At 41.2% G+C, this 16,760-nt stretch overlaps 1 pseudogene; it reads left to right on the top strand.

Annotated features, from left to right (window-relative positions):
• Positions 1 to 3,252: 3,252 nt before the first annotated feature.
• Positions 3,253 to 4,867, top strand: LOC134364468 (solute carrier family 25 member 3-like; annotated as a pseudogene).
• Positions 4,868 to 16,760: the final 11,893 nt, after the last annotated feature.

Here is a 16,760-nt window from a genome sequence, read left to right on the forward strand (position 1 = left end):
ATTTTGATTCAATAAAAAGAAATAAATAAGGAAAAAAAAAAAAAAAAAGAAGAAGAAGACAACATCCCCGGGGAAAGCTCAGCAAACACCTGAGGAATCCTCAGTCTGACCCCTGGCACAGAAACAGCCTATAACAATAAAAAACCAAAGTCAGAAATCTGAAAACCCAAACCAAACCAAACCAAACCAAAACAAAAAACCTGGCAAACCCTGGGGAAGGGGAAGAATCTGATTTCCAGAGTTACCACATTATTCGATTTAAACATCCAGTTTTCAACAAAAAATCACAAGGCATACAAATAAATAGAAAAGTGTGGCACATTCAAAGAAAAAAAAAATCAACAGAAACTGTCCTTGAAAAAGATCTGATAGCAGTTTTACTAGACAAAGACTTTAAAACAACTGTGTTAAAGATGCTCAAAGGGCTAAAGAAGGATATAGAAAAGTTAAGAAAATGATGTATGAACAAAATAGAAATATCAATAAGGAGACAGAAAACCTAAAAAGGAACAAAAAAGAAATTCTGGACCTGTAAAGTACAATAACTGGAAAAAAAATTCCAGAGTGATTCAAAGGCCTATTTAAATAAGCAGAAGAAAGAATCAGGGAACTTGAAGATAGGACAATAGAAATAATGAAGAGCGAGGAACAGAAAGGTTGAAGAGAAGTGAACACAGCCTGTGGGACCTGTGAGATACCATCAGATGAACCAACTTACACATTTTGGGAGTCCTGGAAAGAGAAGAGAGAGAGAAAGGGGCAGAGAGAATATATGAAGAAATAATGGCTGAAAACTTCTCAACTTTGATGTAAAACCTGGATATAACATCCAAGAAGCTGGCACACCCAGGCCAGCAACAGAGCCAGCCTGACACCTGGAGGTCCTGAGGGATGGGGTCTGTGGACCTTAGCTCGGTTACCCCCTCCACACATCCAGATCAGCAAGAGAATCAGCCAGCACCCAAGATCCCAAGACAGGGCCTGGGCCAGCCCCATCCCCACCTGCAACCAGATCTTAGCCATGTGTATTTCTTTGGGTGTGACTTATCCACTTATGTCCTTCACCAAATTTCTGCTTAGATTTTTCTAATTCATTTTTAAGAGTTCTTTTTGCAGTGAGGATGTTAATCTTTGTGTGCTTAAAAAAAATGGTAGAGAGTTGAATAATGGTTACCAGAGGCTGGGAGGGGTAAGGGTGGTGGGGGGAAAGATTGGGGTGGACTAATGGGGACAAAACTATGCTATCTATGCTAGGTGGATCATTGTGCAGTACATGCATGTATTGAAACAACATATTGTACCCCACAAAAGTAAATATAAAGAAAATTGAATTAAAAAAAAGAATCCAAGAAGCTTAATGAGCTCCAAGTAAGATAAACTCAAAGAGACACACACCAAGACAGGATATAACCATACTATTGAAAGCCAAAGACAGAGAGTGAATCTTGAAAGCAGCAAGAGAGAAACACTCATCATATACAAGGAATCGTCAATAAAATTATCAGCAGATTTTTTCATCAGAAACTGGAGGCCAAGTCAATGGACTGATATATCCAAAGTGCTAAAAGAAAACTTTGTCAATCAAGAAACGTATATCCAGCAAAACTGTCCTTCAAAAGTGAGGGAGAAATTATGACATTCCCAGATAACAAAAGCTGTTATTGCCAGAACTGTCCTGCAAAAAATGATCAAGGAAGACCTACAAGGACACTAGGCAGTAACTTGAAGGTGTATGAAGAAATAAAATCTCAATAAAGCTAAATACATGGGAAATTATAAAAGCTAATATTGTAACAATGGTTCGTAACTCCACTTTTTCGTACATGATTTAAGAGACTAATACACTAAAAAAACCCAATTATTAGTCTAAAGGGTAGTATTATTGTAATTTTGGTTTGTAATTCCACATTTTGCTTCTCACATAATCTAAGAGACTAATGCATTTGAAAGAATTATTAGTTTTTGTTTCTGAACACACCTGTATAAGATTGTAACTTTGTGACATCAACAACCAGAAGGGGTGGGGACAGAGCTGTAAAGGATCACAATTTTTGCATGTTTTTAAAACTAAACTGGTATCAATTCAAATTAGAGTACTATAACTTTAAAAATTTTAATGTAATCCCCATAGTAACCACAAAGAATATAGCTACAGAATATATACAAAAGGAAATGAGAAAGGAATTTAAACATTTCATTGCAAAAATTAACCAAATACAAAAGACAGTAATATAGGAAATGAAAGACAGAAAAAGCTGTAAGTCATACAGAAAGCAAAGAGCAAAATGACAGAGGTAAATCCTTCCTTATCAGTAATTACTTTAAATGTAAATGGATTAAACTTTCCAATCAAAAGAGAAACAGAAAGAGATTAGCAGAATGGATAAAACACAGGATCCAGCTATATGCTGTCTACAAGAGACCAAAAGACAGAAAGGGTGGCCATACTAATATCAAACAAAATAGACTTTAAATTTTAAAAGTTTACAAGAGACAAAAAAGGACAATACAGCAAGAAGATATAATGATTATAAATATTTACACACCTAATAAAGTCAATCCAAATATATAAAGCAAAACTGACAGAATTAAAGGGAGAAATAGATAGTTCTCCAGGAATAGTTGGAGACGTTGATACTGCACTCTCAGTAATGGAAAAAACAACCATACAGAAGATAAATAAGAAAGTACAGGACTTACACAGCATAATAAACCAGCTAGGTCTAACGGACATGTACAGAACACTCTACCCAACAAGAACAGCATGCATCCTCTTCTCAAGTGCGTGGGACATTTTCCAGGATACACCATATATTAGGCCATGAATTAAATCTCAATAGATTTAAAGAGATAGACATCATGCAAAGTATGTTCTCTGATCGCAACAGGATAAAGTTAGAAATCAGACTGTAGAAATTAAATACACATTCTTAACCAACCAACGGATCAGAGGAGAAATTAGGGAAGACCTAGAGACAGTGAAAATGAAAATATAATGTAGCAAAACTCATGGGATGCGGCAAAAGCAGAACTCAGAGGGAGATTTACAGCTATCTATGCTTATGCTAAAAAACAAGAAAGATCTCAAATCAACAACTTTACAACTTAAGGAAGAAGAAAAAGAACAAACGAAGCTAGCAGAAGGAAGACAGTGATAAAGATTAGAGCAGAGTAAACAAAATAGAGAACAGAGCTCTGTGAGCTTCAGCCTTTCCAAGGGAGTGAGTGGGTGTTTGCCATCTTGGGCAGATGATGTTCTCAGCCCTGGTGCACCTGGAGTGGGTGAACCCCTTTAACACACCACACCTGCGGCTGGTGCACAATGGCCTCGTGGGCACCCTGCAGCAGCCCCACTGGGCTCCCAGGCCACCCTGCCGCTCCCACAACCTGGCAGCACTGCTGTGGAAGAGTACAGTTGTGAATATGGCTCCATGAAGTTTTACGCACTGTGTGGCTTTGGTGGGGTCTTAAGTTGTGGTCTGACACACACTGTCATTCCCCTAGGATTTAGTGAAATACCGTAGGCAGATGGACCCCCGAAAGTACAAGGGCATATTTAATGGATTCCCAGTTGCACTTAAAGAGGATGGTGTTCGTGGTTTGGCTAAAGGATGGGCTTCAACTTTCACTGGCCACTCTGTGCGGGGCTCTGCAAGCCTGGCTTTTATGAAGTATTTAAAGTCTTACATAGCAACACGCTTAGAGAGGAGAACGCCAATCTCTGGCACATGTCACTATATTTGGCTGCCTCTGCCAGTGCTGAATTCTTTGCTGACATTGCCCTGGCTCCTATGGAAGCTGCTAAGGTTCAAATTCAAACCCAACCAGGATATGCAAACACTTTGAGGGATGCAGCTCCCAAAATGTATAAGAAAGAAGGCCTGGAAGCATTCCACAAGGGGGTCGCTCCTCTCTGGATGAGACAGGTGCCCCCTACCATGGTGAAGTTCGCCTACTTTGAATGTACTGTTGGAGCATCGTACAAGTCTGTGGTTCTAAGCCCCGAGGTGAATGCACAGAGGCAGAGCAGCTGGTTGTAACACTGGTGGCAGGTTCCACAGCTGGAGTCATCTGTGCTCTTCTGTGTGGTTGTTTCCCACCCTGCTGATTCTGTGGTATCCACGTTGAATAAAGAGAAAGGGAGCATGCTGCTCAGTCCTCCAGAGACTCAGATTTAGAGGTGTGTGGAAGGGACTCTGTGCCCATGTCATCATGATTGGTACCGTGACTGCACTACACTGGTGACTCTGTGAAGGTCTGTTGTGAGGCACCCTCCCAGAAGAAATGCACTTACATGCCACTCATGCAGAAAAGGGCAGTTTATTCACTCCAGCTGGCCAGCGTGCATCTCCCAAGGTGCAACCAAGGAAGAGCAGCATCGGGCTTTGGTCCTGTGGGGTTTTTAAAGGCAAAACTACATCCCGTTGGCACATGGGTTTGTCCAGGTGCACAAAGCAAGCTAGGGAGCTAGGTCACAGAGGCCGAGAATGAGCCGTTCGAGCAATTGAGCATGCAAGTTTTCATTGTGTGTGGTTCCTGTTCCCATGTAATAATTCACTGTGTATGGCTCCTGTTTCTGTGCAATTGTTTTTTGTTTCTATGAAAAGGTCAATGATTTCTCATGCAGAAGGGGGGGTAGTCTGCAGGTCAGACGGGGCAAAATGGAATTACTTAGGTTAAGCAAGCAATTGTACAGAAGCAGATAGCGTACATTATGAGGGGGTAGGGAGCTCTATTTCAGGTCCATTTCAGGCTCCCTCACCCTCTTCCAACTGAGACGACAGAGTCTCTGAAGAAGAGTCTCGGGTTAACTCAGAAGACAGAGCAAAGCAAATGTGGACTGAATCTGCTTGTTGATCAGTGCTGAAGAAAGTACAAAAGGAACTTTCTCTCTCTCTCTCTCTTTCTCTCTCTCTCTATATATATATTTTTAAGATGAGTGGTAAGGGGATCTTAACCCTTGACTTGGTGTTGTCAGCACCACGCTCTCCCAAGTGAGCTAAACGGCCATCCCTATATGGGATCTGAACCCGTGGCCTTGTTGTTATCAGCACTGCACTCTCCCAAGTGAGCCACGGGCCAGCCCTGGAACTTTCTATATTTGACAATGTAGGAAGTTGCCTGTTCCTGAAATAATTACTGCGGTACTCTCGCTTAAGGCAAGAGTTTCAAACTTAATGTTTAAATAAATGCAACTGCTGATGAAAAAAAAAAAATAGAGAATAGAAAAACAGAGAAAACCAATGAAACCAAAAGTTGGTTCTTTGAAAGATCCACAAAACCAACAAACATTTAGCTGGATGAACTAAAGGAAAAAGAGAGAAGACTCAAATTACTAAAATCAGAAATGAAAATGGGGACATTACTCCTGACTCCACAGGAATAAAAAGGATTATGAGAGTACTATGAACAATTCTATGCCAAGAAATTGTACAACCTAGCCGAAATGGCCAAATCCCTAGAAACACAAACCTGCCAAAGCTGAACCATGAAGAAACAGGAAATCTGAATACATCTGTAACTAGTAAGGAGATTGAATCAGTAATAAAAAAGATAGAGAGGATAACAAGGGTTGGCAAGGATGCGAGGAAATTGGAACCTTGTGCACTGTTGGTGGGAATGTAAAATGGTACAGCCATGGTGGAAAACAGTATAGCAGTTCTCCAAAAAATTAAAAACAGTCTGCTTGTTCCTTATCCCACTACCCAAAACCCAGAACACCCACAGTTGATAACCACAGTAAAACCTAATGGTCAACCCCATAATCACGTGCATGTTTTCTGTAAACCAGCCAATCCACAATCCCTGCAGGAGAGCTTAAGAGATAACACCATGGACCTTAATAAAGGCACAGTCCTGCAGCTCCCACGCTCTCTCTCTCTCTCTCTCTCTCTCCCTCCCTCTCTCACGCCCCATCTGCTGGTTGAACTCCCTGCTGTCTCCTCATGGGCACCCTTCTTCTCTCTTGGATCTGTAAGTAAAAAAATGCTTCTGTGACTTTATGTGTTGTGTCGTGCCACCTCCTCTAATGTCTCACCTGACCAATGCACCTGAACCTAACTACTCCCCTGGTCAGGGCTCTTCTAGAGAATGGTTGTCTATCTTGGTAGGAATAAAACAGACACAGGCCAGACAAGAGCCACAAAGGCGTCTACCCGTTTAAACAAGTTTCCCATGAGAGGGATATCTGGTCATGGGTCAGACACTTAGGCATTAGGCCATCGGCCAGAATAAAATAGTATCCCATCAAAGTCACACTGTAAACATTCATCACCACCTCCCCTGAGAAGCCCATCAGGGCAGGGCTAGAATTTATAGCCACTTTTCTGAGAGAGGCCTCGAGAGCCAGTTAGAGGAAAATTGCACCACCATTGAGTGGTACAGTTAAAAATGGTTAAGATGGTAAATTTTTTTCATTTATTTTTTGGTGGCTGGATGGTTCAGGGATCTATACCCGTGACCTTGGTATCACAAGGCTGTGTTCTAACCAACTGAGCTAACCAGCCAGCCCTAAGATGGTAAATTTTGTTATGCGTATTTTAACACAATAAAAAATTTGGGGGGGGGGACACAGAAGGGAGAGAAGAGGATGGTTGTTGGGATTGGGCAATGAGTTTTTATTCTAATTCTACCCAATACATTTTTTGTGAGGTGCATATATTACCTGTTCAATGCAAAGGAACTAGGTAGCATAAAAAGTATAGCTTCTTATTATAATAGGAAAATATTCAAAGAGAAGCTGGTTATTTTAGATTAAAATATCTCTCAGATTTAAAAATATATATGTATTTAAAATATTCACAACAACTATGATATAGTTGGAGGAGGATTGTGGCAGATCGTATTTTCTAAAGATGGCCATAACATGTTCATCTTATAATGTGACTTTGACACTTGTCCCATTGAAAAGTGGACAGCCATGTTCTCTCCCCTTGAATCTATGTGGCCTGTGATTACAATGGAAATAACATCATCTGACTTCCAAGGTTAGGTCTTAAAGGGCAATACAGCTTACACCCAGTTCTTTTTGGGACACTCATTCTTGCACTCCAGCCACCATGTTGTGAGGAAGACTAAGTAAACACATGGGGAAGCCACATGCAAGTGTACCAGCAGGTATAGCAGCTGACAGCTCCAGCCTTGGCTATAGTCAATGGCCAGCACCAATGACCAGGCTTGTAAATGTATAATCATTCAAATGATTCCAGTCCCCAGCCAATAAATCACCCGTCCCTGCCCTAGTCTTTGGCTCTTTCCAGCTGAGGTCCCAGACATCTTGCAGAAGAGGCAAGACGTCCCCTCTGTGTCCTTTTCAAGTTCCTAGCCCACAGAATCTGTGCAAATAATAAAGTGGTTGTTGTTCCATACCACTAGGTAGATTGCTTCATTTTGCAAAAATAATGGGTATAGGAGTATATGGAGTTTAAGTGTTCTAAGATCCATGCATTATCTTGTACATAAGTAAAAATATCAGATAATATATTAAACATGTTGTAATCTCTAGGGTAATGATTAAACTATAGTAAAAGAGTACACAACATCCAAGCTAATGAAAAAGGGGGAAGGAATAATAAAAAGTATTCAATCCATTAAAAAGGCAAGAATGGAGAAAAGCATGAATACAGAGTAGGGGAGAGAAATATAAAGCACTTAGTTATATGATAGACTTAAAACTGAATATATTTGTGGTTACATTAAACATAAAAGGACTAACCACTTTAATTAAAAGGCGAAGACTAGGGTCAGCCCTTGGATCACTCGGGAGAGTGTGGTGCTGATAACACCAAGGCCATGGGTTCGGATCCTATATGGGGATGGCCAGTTTGCTCACTGGCTGAGTGTGGTGCTGACAACACCAAGCCAAGGGTTAAGATCCCCTTGCTGGTCATCTTTTAGAAAAAAATAAAAATAAAAATAAAAATAAAAGGCAAAGACTGTCATACTGGAAAAAACCAAAACCTAGCTATATGCTATCTACAAGAGAATCTCTAAAACATAGAAATATAGAAAGATTGAAAGTAAAATGATGGGATAGCATAGTTACCTTGAAAATGTTAAGTAAAAGAAAACTGTTATAACTATAATATCAGTCCCAGTAGATATCAATGCACAAAGCATTACCAGAAACAAAGGTAGGCATTTCATGATGATTACTGCGTCAATTCACCAGGAAGATATAAGGCAAATTTAAAGTTTGCATTTATCTAATAACACAGCCTGAAAACATGTAAAGGCAAACAAGGAGAAATAAACAAATGCAGAATCATAGTGGGAAATTTAACATACTTCTCTCAGTAGCTGATAGAATAGTTAGATTAAAAAATAAAAAAGATATAGAGTATTTGGGGCTGGCCCCGTGGCTCACTCGGGAGAGTGCGGTGCTGATAGCACTGAGGCCATGGGTTCGGATCCTATATAGGGATGGCCTGTGTGCTCACTGGCTGAGCGTGGGGCAGACCACACTGTGCTGAGGGTTGCGATACCCTTACCAGTCCAAAAAAAAAAAAGATATAGAGTATTTGAACAATATGATTAGAAAATTTAACTTAATGGTTATACATAGAACACTGGCTGCAGAAAACAGTCTTTTCAGGTGAGCATGGACTAAAGCAACTCTTAATTTCAAAGGATTGAATTACACAGAGTATATTCTCTGACCACACCACAAGTTTGCTAAAAAATCAATAACAAAACATAAATTAGGATATATTTGGAAGTTAAGAAATGTACTTCTAAATAACCTATGGATTAAAAAAGTAATCACAAGAAAATTAGAAAATATTTTGAAGTTAATTATAATGTAAAAACTACAGATCAAAACTTGTGGGCGATAACTACAGCAATGTTTAGTGTAAAATGTATGGTTTTACTGCAATATTAGAAAAGAAGAAAGGCTAAAAATCAATGAGATAAGCATCTATCTCTAGAAGTTGGGGGAAAAAAAGCAAATTAAACCCAAAGAAAGTAAAAGAAACAACACAGATAAAAGGAAAAATGAGTGAAACAGGAAAATGAACATAAAATAAGCATCACCACAGATCCTACAGACAGAAAATAAGTAAATATTATTTATGCTAATAAATTTGAAAAATTAGATAAAATTGACACTTTTCTTTTTTTAAAACATAACTTCCAGTATAAATACAGGAGGAGAGGGAAGATCTGAATAGTCTTTTAAGTATTAAATAAAATCTGCAATTAAAAAGCTTTCCACAAAAGAAACTTCTTGATCAGATTATTTCGTGAGGAAGTTTTACCAAATATTTATGGAACAATAACCCTAATCTTGCATAAACTCTTCCAGAAAAGAGAAAAAGGGAATATTTTCCAACTTGTTTTATGAGGTGATCATAACCTTGATTCCAAAACCTGATGAGAAAATTGCAAGAAAGGAAAACTGTAGGTCAATCCCACTCACAAACATAGAAAAATCCTAAACACCATTTCAGCAAACTGAAGTCAGTAACAATAGAAAAAATAATACATCACAAATAAGTTGGGTTTGTTCCAAGAATACTGGCTTGGTTAACATTCTAAAATCCGTGTATTTTATCACATTAACTGAATAAAGAATAAAAACCATACCATCATCTCAAGACATACAGAAAAAATGTTTGATGAAATTCAGTACCTGTTTAGGAGTAAAAACTCTTAGTAGACTCGGCGTGAAAGGGGATTTCTTTTGTTCAGTAAAGCATATCTACAAAAAACCTACAATGAACATCATAATTAATGGTGAAATGTTGAAAGCTTTCCTTTAGAGACTGGGAGCATGACAAGGACTCCCACTATGACACTTTTATTCAGCATTCATTTGGAGGTCACAGCCAGTGCGGTAAGGAAAGAAAAATAAACAAACAATATAAGGATTAGAAAGGAAGAGATAAAACGGCCACTATTCACAGTTGATAGGTTACATGGTAAATCCATAAGAATCTACAGATAGATGGAGAACTGGTAGTTAACGAATGCAAGGCCAAAATATAAAAATATTGTGCCAGCCACAAGCAGAAAATGACACTTAAAAACAGATTCTGGATTAGTTATGATTGTTGCATTAAAAACCGCCTGAAAAACTCAGGAGCTTAAAGAAAAGCACCTCTTTCTTCTCATTCATGATCCTGTGGGTTGGCTGGTGGTTCTTCTGCAGGCCTCATTTGGCTCGCTCATGTGGCTTCGGGCAGCTGACCGCTCGGCTGGAGCTGGGTGGTCTAGGATGGCCCCATGCATGTGTCCAGGGTCTCAGCAGGTCGAGCCTGTCGTCTTTCAGCCTAGGCTGCTTCACACTGTGGCAGTTTCAGCACAGCGTTCCAAGAGGGCAAGACCAGAAGCTTTACGACCTCTTGAGACCCAAGCTCAGGAGTCACATCATGGCCACTTCAGCTATGTTCCACTGATCAAACCCAGTCACAAGGCCAGCCCAGGAAGGGGTAGGTAATAGACTCCCATTTGGATGGGAGCAGATGCAAAGAATCTGCAGCCATGTTTAATCCCACAGAGATGCCACTTGCAAAATGTCATTTACCTAGTGGCAAATCTAAGAAAAGATGCGTAAGACCTCTGCACACAGAGCTATAAAAAATATAAAAATTAGGGCCGACCCCGTAGCGCACTCAGGAGAGTGCGGTGCTGGGAGCGCAGCAGTGCTCCCGCCGCGGGTTTGGATCCTATATAAGGATGGCCGGTGTGCTCACTGGCTGAGCGCGGTACGGCCGGTCACAAAAAGACAACAACAAAAAAATTAAATCTGTGGGCTGGCCAGTTAGCTCAGTCGGGTAGAGCGTGGTGTTATAACACCAGGGTCCGGGGTTCAGACCTGTGTACTGTCCAGCTGCCAAAAAAAAAAAAAAAAAAAGAATAAATATATGGATGGTTTGTTGGTTCTTGCCCTCCAAGAAGCAGATGTCAGGACAGGATTGGATGTACATGGGATTTACTGGGGGAAACGCCTGTGAAAGACAAGGGAGAGAGAAAGCTGGAGCAAGCAAGGGAGCCTCTTGGCAAAGAGAGGGGGAGGAAGGAGGATCGGGTTGGAAGAATCTCAGACTGCAGCACAACTTCCAGAATGGTCCGGCCAAGCTGATGGGGAGTCCTCAAGCTAAAGTCATCCTTCATAATATCCTCGTGCTCAGCTGTGGGCTGGGGCAGCCTGTGGGAGCACGGTGTCAGTTCTGCTTCCTGGTACACCCCAAAAGGCAGCAGCTGGGACCTTCAGTCAACTGTCCGCCCAGCAGCAGGAGATCTTAGTGCATTTTCATGGCTAACAGAGGAGAATATACAATACTCACGGACCGTAAAACCCAATTGTGCAAAAATGTCAGTGTGAGGAGAACGGAGTCGGCATAGTCAGGCCCCCTCGCCTCATATCCGGCTGCGTGTGACTCAGCACACCTGCTGGAAACAAGCTCCGTAAGAGAGCTGTGACTGCGCATGTGTGCCCATACACTCCTCGGCTCATGGCCATTGTTGTGTACTTCCGGTATAAGAGACAGTGGCTCTGAACTGCTGGTGGGCAGAGCTCTTGTCAGAATAAAGTACGTCTATCCTGTTATCGGCCACCAGAATCTTTTACAACTGCCTGACTCATGACCTGCACAGGATGGGGCAGAGGGGGTCTGTGATCCAGCCCGACAGTCAGTTTTTCCCAACTCGAAATGTCAATGACATTGCAAACAAAATTCCAATAGAATTCCAATGGAAATCGACAGTCTGATTCTAAAAGTTATATGGAAATGGGAAGGGCCAAGAACAGCCCTGTTAATTTTGGAGAAGATCAAGGTGGGGGCACTTGCTCTGCTAAATGTCAAGATTTATTTTAGGGCAGGCCCGTGGCTCACTTGGGAGCGCGTGGTGCTGACAACACCGAGTCAAGTGTTAAGATCCCCTTACTGGTCATCTTTAAAAAAATAAAAATAAAAATAAATAAATAAACAAATAAATAAATATCAAGATTTATTTTAAAACTACAACATTAAAACTGTGGGATTTGCCCAAAGATAGATAAACAAATGGACAAATGGAATAGAATAAAGAGCTTGAAACAGACTCGGGCATGTATGAAAGCCTGATCTTCCCTAAGGAAGCACTGTAGAGCCATGAACGAGCCTTTCCACATGATAAAAAGTAAAATGAAATGTGAGCCCCTCCCTCACACATAAACAGAAATAATTCCAGGTGAGCTGTAGATTGGAATGTCAAAGGCAAAACAGTAAAGCTTTAGAAAATAATAGAGGATGGAGTATTCCATGTATTCATGACTTTGGGGTAGGAAACACATTTAGAAAAAGACACAAAAGTATGAATTGTAACAGAAGAGGCTGAGGTATTCTACTACAGTAAAATGAAGGACTTCTTGATGGGTTAAGGAGCAACTAAAAGAAATTACGAAGTGTTTAGAATTTAAAGTGCTACAATCAAAACCTGTGGGATAACAACAAAAGTAATTCTCAGAAGGAAATGTATCCTCTCAACTGCATTCATCTGAAAACAAGAAAGATTTAAAAATAGTAAACCAAACTTAGCATTTTTGAAACCAGAAAAAAGAACAACAAAATAAATCCAAAGAAAATAGAAGGAAAGAAAATACAAGCAGAAATTAGTGAAGCAGAAATTAGTGAAACAGAAAACAAACAAAAAATAGAACAAAACAAAGAGCTTGTTTTTTTAAAGATTAGTAGCATAGACAGTCCTTCAGCAAAAAGCATCACGAACAAAAGAAAGACACACAAAAACATCGGAATCAAAGAGAGGGCATAATCAAGAGATTAAAAAATATGGTCAGGAACAACTTAACAAACCAAATTTGAAAACCTTGATGAAATGAATACTTTTCTAGCAAAACATTTATTAGCAAAATTGGCCCAGAAAGAAAGAGAAAAATATGAATAGGTCAATAACCAGAAAGGAAGATCAAATATTAAAGACCTACCTCCCAAAAGGCATCTAAATTCGTATATGCGAAAAAACAAAATAAAGACAACTAAGCTTGACAATTATTAGCTAAAAACGCAAGAAAATATCTTCATGACCTTGAAGTACGAAAGCTCTGCTGAACAGGAGAAAACAGCAAAGCCATAAAGGACAATATTAATAAATTTGACCATATTGAAATATAAAACACCTATACTATAAGACACCTTGAAAAAGTTAAAAGCCAAGCAGGACACATATTTGCTTCATTTATATGTATATAAGAGGCAAAATATCAGTATCCAGAACAGATAACAGACTCTCACACACCAGTAAGCAAAGATAACACAGTAGAAATGAGTAAAGTGCTTAGTGGGGTTGTCATAAAAGGAATAACACATGGCCAAAGGGCTGATCAACATTAAACGCTATGCAACTTGTACTTAAAACAAGAATGAACCCAATGTCCACCCATCGGGTGAGCAAAAAAATCTTAAAGTTTGATAATATCAATGTTTGGGCAGTTTTGAGGTAACTCATACTTTTTCGTGCTGGGGAGAATGTCAATGGTAGAGACACTGTGGATGACAATTTTGTAGTGACTGTTAAAGCTGAAAATGTGAATATTCTACTATTAGCAACTCTACTCCTATGTTCTTACCTTAAAAAATTTTTTTTGTGCACTAAAGAAGGATCATACAACGAGGTTCATTTTAACATTTTAAAAATAATTGCAAACAAATGTTTGTTATGTTTGCTATTTAAGTGTCCCCTGATAGGTGGATGGATAGGTAGATCACGATGTGTTAAAATGATAACATATTAAGTAGGAGTTGAAAGGAACAAAATACAGTTATATAAATCAATATGGCTCAATTTCAAAAACATTGCTGGGTGAAAAAAGCAAGATGCAGAGTAATTAGTATGATATGATACCATTTGTATAAAACAGGAACAATATGATATGGTTCCATGCACACACATGCATGTTTTAAACATGTACAAATGTATGGTAAAGTATTTTAAAACATCTAGAAGGATACAGGCCAAACTGATAACAGTGGTGGAATATTGAGGGGTCTCTGGAAGAGAAGAGGAAGTAAGAAACGAAGAGGGTGGGGGATGAACGGGAACATTAATTTTATCTGCAATGCTTTAAATTTTGCAAAGGAGAAAATGAGTGTAATGTGTCAAAAAATGAAATTACAACAAATTTAGTTCTAGATCTCATTGGCTTTTATTTGCAATTCAAGAGTCAGGGCAGCCTCCATTCTTCAAAAAGGAAGGAAGGGGTGTTCCGCTGGGGCAATGGCAGAACAGTGAGACATGTGAGATGAGGACAAGGAAACAGAGCAATAGAAAAAGCTGGGGACTTCTGGTCAAGATGGCAGAACAGACGGTCCCCAGTGTCACTCTCTCCCACAAATCAACTAATTTACAACTATAAAAAAGCAACAACAGCCAAGCTGGGGCCACTAGAGCTCAGGGGAAGAGGAGGAGAGACCTACGGAGTGCATGAACGTGGGAGAAACCACAATGAGAGAAAGAAAAAACCGCTCTGACCATTTCGAGCCCCAGCCACATCCAGGCTGGAGCTGCTGAGCCCATGGAGCAGGAGCCGGCAAAAGCCACAGCTGTGCCTCCAGATGAAGTTGCTTGGAGGCAGCAGGGGAGAGGAGGGCCTTGGTGGCCCCCAGGACAGCAAGACCACTAATAGGGTTCCTGTGGACCCACATAGGAACAAGGAGCCACTCAGAGGCCAGTGAGTCATGGCAAGGCACCTGCGCAAGGCCTACCCCAGGGGAAGTGTTTGGAACAAGGACAGCTTATCTGCACCCCAATCAGTGAAGGACCACTCAGAGGAGACTTGTCAGGAATATAGAATTTTCACAGGGTGCAGTTTGACAAAAAGACTCAGGCCCAGACCAGAGTTTCCGATCTCTCAAGAGCTAAAAGTACCTATAAAGTCAACCATTAAAACCTGAGCTGCACAAAAGCCTTCCCCAGGGAGTCAGCAGCAAAGCAGCAATTTAGCTCAACCACAGGGCTCAAGTACTGGTCCCCATAGGAAGTTCCCCATTTTAGAAGTAAGCAAAGGACAACAAATTAGTTCCAGCACAGAGTTTAAGTGGTGGGAACAGCAAATAATCCAACACGGAAGTGAAAGAAAAAACAAAGTACTCACAACCAGAGACAAAGTTTCATGTTAACTAGTAAAGGTCTCCTTTCACCAAAGAACACCTATAACACATAGAAGGACCGGAAGCCCCCTGGGCTACCAAGCCAGAAAGAGGGGAGGGCCAGGGGCCTCAGAAATGTCCTCCAACACCCACAACCAATCCTCAGGGTGGGGGCCTCAGGCCTCGGCCACATCACCCCAATACAACCAGCCCAGTGACGACCACCAAGCTGCAGCAAAAAGGGCCCCGGGTTCCCGAGCTGGGACGGTGAGGGGTGAGGGCTTTTCCACAGCCCCCTGACATCTGTACCCAGCCCAGCAATGACCAAGCCACTGCTAGAAGCCCCCCAGTCTCCCCTATGGGAATGAGGGGGGTGCCACAGGCCTCAATCCAGCCCCTCCTCCTGCCTTCTTCCATCCTATTTCCTTCCCTTTTCCCCTCTCCCTTCCCTCCCAACTGCTCTGCAACAACGTTCTAGAATGTAAAAAATAATATTAATACAATTTCATTTTCTTTAAAAAAAAGAAAAAGAAAAAGCTGACTGGTTAGCATCAGGTTATTTCAGCTTACTTTTCTTGTAATGTTTAAAGCAGACCCCTCTACTCAGGTAGACTGGAATTGCCTGTTTTCAGGAAAAACTGGTCTGTTTTGAGCTCTATCTGCTTCCTTCAGTTTGCATGGCATTTAGCATGAGTGACTCCATATTGGTTTGGTCTGGTCTGCTGGGGCCTAGTGTGGGAGCTCAATCCAAAACACCAGGCTTCCACAGTTTACGTTTAACAAATGTTTGTGCAGTTACAGTAATAACACAAGGGGAAGCGGCCAGGGCATGTGCTCACCTGGTTCTCCTTTCTGGCTCCTCAGCAATTGCCAGAGGCTGCGAGGGAGAGGGCAAAGGAGGGGAAGCACACAGGTGTAAGCCCAGTTCTCCCACTTGGCTAGGCTGAGGATTGGTACAGTACACAATGGACATAACACAAGGCCACCTGCGACATGAAGCTGGTGGCACAGTATGGTCAGGTGCAGGAGGTCCCCAGGCTCAGCTGTTCTGAACCAACCTGGCTTCCTGTACCGGTGTAGGCAGAACCCAGGACAGCCGAGAGCCTGCCAGGAGGTGTAGGGAGCCCCCACAGCAGGGCAAGGTGGGTCTGCCACAAGGCTGTAGTGTGGATTTACAGGGAGGACTACCAGATTTAGCACGCAGGATTTTTAAAGGCGCCTAGTTTAATGTGAACTTTAAAAAAACAAGGAATAATTTTTTAGTATAAGCACGTCCCATGTCCCATTCATCATTTATCTGGAATTCAAATTCAACAGGGTGTTCTGTATTTTATATGGAAACCCTACAAGGTTAGGATTTTAGGGGGGCCCAGCCACATCTCTGAGCGGTCTGGAGCCCCAGCAGGAACCAATATCATTCTTGGGACAGACGTGGTCACTCCAGACTTGGTCTGACCCCCAGAGACCAGGAGCCACAGGGACCAACGCAGAGGCCATAAGATTTGACTCTGTTGCAAGAGGTGTGCAGAATGACCTTCACCTTCCTGACCCCCCCTAGACCAGACTCTTTGGAAAGGAGAAGATGAGAAGGAAGGACTGGGCATATTTTTTTTCCCAGAGACTGAGCATTACGAGGGCTGTTGAAAGTATCCCTTTGAACTGTGTCTTAAC

This window comes from Cynocephalus volans, chromosome 16 (assembly GCF_027409185.1).
Source record: "Cynocephalus volans isolate mCynVol1 chromosome 16, mCynVol1.pri, whole genome shotgun sequence".
Classification (NCBI taxonomy): Eukaryota; Metazoa; Chordata; class Mammalia; order Dermoptera; family Cynocephalidae; genus Cynocephalus; species Cynocephalus volans.